This window comes from Hyaena hyaena, unplaced genomic scaffold (genome assembly GCF_003009895.1).
Source record: "Hyaena hyaena isolate Hyena2069 unplaced genomic scaffold, ASM300989v1 scaffold_1435, whole genome shotgun sequence".
Lineage (NCBI taxonomy): Eukaryota > Metazoa > Chordata > Mammalia > Carnivora > Hyaenidae > Hyaena > Hyaena hyaena.
Window position 1 is genome coordinate 82902 of NW_024082071.1, and position 2311 is coordinate 85212.

The window sequence follows — 2311 nt, forward strand, 5'->3', positions numbered from 1 at the left end:
ACAAACAAAAATTCAACAACGACAACCACAGAAACTGCAAATGACAGAGTAAAGGCTTTGATTCTCTCATGTCACATGTCTGACATAAGAGACCTCATTATACCACGTGACCTTTTGGAAATAATCATATCTCTGAGTGAGTTCATTTTCTCTTCCAATTTTAAAATAATTACTTAGCAATCTTTTTGATTCCGTACTCTACTATATGGTGAGCTGGTAGAGACTGAGGATCACAACTGTGTGTTTTCTGTGTTGCACACAATACCACAGTGTGTATATAGTAGGTCTTCCATTTGTTCTAGGCAAAGTCCCTGATTATCCATTGAGCAGAAAAAGATTCCAAAAACATTGAAATCCAGATAGAAATAAAAGAAAAAACTGAAATTATGCAAAATGACAAACATTAAGAACAAGAAGTCACAGAGACATGTCTAACTGGTCTACTTAATTACAGGAGAGTTTTGTGGGAAGACTTCTTGAAGGAAGTGTGACTTGAAATAGGTTTAAAACCTCCTTCCCTGAGAGTCATGTTAAGCTAGCCATCACAGGAGAAAAAAACAGGTAAAATAGTTCCCACTATGGACTGAATGATGGGCAGCTGATGATGTTATCCCTCCCAGGCATCAGAAATCCAAACTGAGGGACTATACAGTAAAATCTTCTATAGATTTACCAATTTTTCATTTGTTTCTTTATTGATTACTAAGAAATGTACATTAAAATCTCTCACTATAGATGTGTTGGTTTCTCTTTCAAAGTGCTTCATTCTGTGTAATTTTTCAGATCTATTTTCCAGATCACTAATTTTCTCCTCATCTGTTTCTAAACCAATGTTTAAACTTTCCTATGAGGTTTACTTTTAATTATTAGTTTTCTTATTTTTAAACATTTTTTTAAACGTTTATTCATTTTTAAGAGACAGAGACAGGGCATGAGTGGGGGAGGAGCAGAGAGAGAGGAAGACAGAATCAGAAGCAGACTCCAGGCTCTGAGCTGCAGCACAGAGCCTGATGCGGGGCTCAAACTCATGAACCGCAAGATCATGACCTGAGCTGAAGTCAGATACCCAACCGACTGAGCCACCCAGATACCCCTAGTTTTCTTATTTTTAAACCTTTTATTTTTTTTCACCTTGGCCTACCAAGGTTGATACTTTAAATACTTCTGCAAGGTTTTTATGTTTAATTTTATATTTGGTATTTGGTAATTCTATCATATGCTGTCTGTGTAGGGATGATTCTGTAGAATATTCATATCATGACAATGATTATTTGTTTCCAAATAGGCTTAAGGACTTTTAAAATTCCTCTAGCATATCTTTGAGGCCTGCCTTTATGATTTAATTTAATTAAATTTAATTCAAGAGAGAAAAGGCTTTTGCTTCTATCAGGCATTTCATGACACCATCAACCTGAGAGTGCTTGAATAGTATGAGTGGGCTCACTGTGAATTATGAATTATCAGGGGAATTTTTCTCTCTTATTTTGCTCCAGATAGAACCAAGGGTGAAACAGCACAATATTCCCACCACTCATGCCTTTATTACTATTCTTTCCCCTATTCCATTATCTTCTAGGGGCTACTGAATTTATACAGTGGTATTTAATACTCCCACATTGCACTGGTATCAAGATTTGTCTTTTGCCACTTAAGCATAGACCATTAAACCCAAACTGTTAGCCACTAGAGACATGTAAATGAGCCTCTAGTCCCTGCTTTCCTTTTTGCATTTGTACCTTTTTGTTATTTTCTCTTCTTTCCCACTCGTTCAGCTTTGTAATGAAAAATATGAATTTTATATATTAGAAAAAATAAATTAGATGTTCTGTACTGGGATGGCTTCTCTGGAAGGCAGATTGCCTTAATGCCAAAAAACGGTTTCCTGTGTCTGGACAAGAACTTGCTACATCAGTTAAGAGAAATCACTGTTCATTATCTTTGCCCTCCCCCACAAATTTTGTCCATCCTTATCCCCTCTTCAACATCTCATATCTTTCAAATAAAAAATAATAAAATCTCCCATTTATTAGAACATTTGCTATGTGGCAGTATTGCTCTATGTTCTTTACATGTTTAGTTTAATTTAGCCACTAGGGTAATCCTGTGATATAGGTAAATTTTTAAAAAAATGTTTTATTTATTTTTGAGACAGAGAGAGACAGAGCACGAGAGGGGGGAGGGGCAGAGAGAGAATCCGAAGCAGGATCCAGGCTCTGAGCCATTAGCACAGAGCCTGACCTGGGGCTCGAACCCACAAGCATGAGATCAAGACCTGCCTGAGCCAAAGTCGGAGGCTTAACCGACTGAGTCA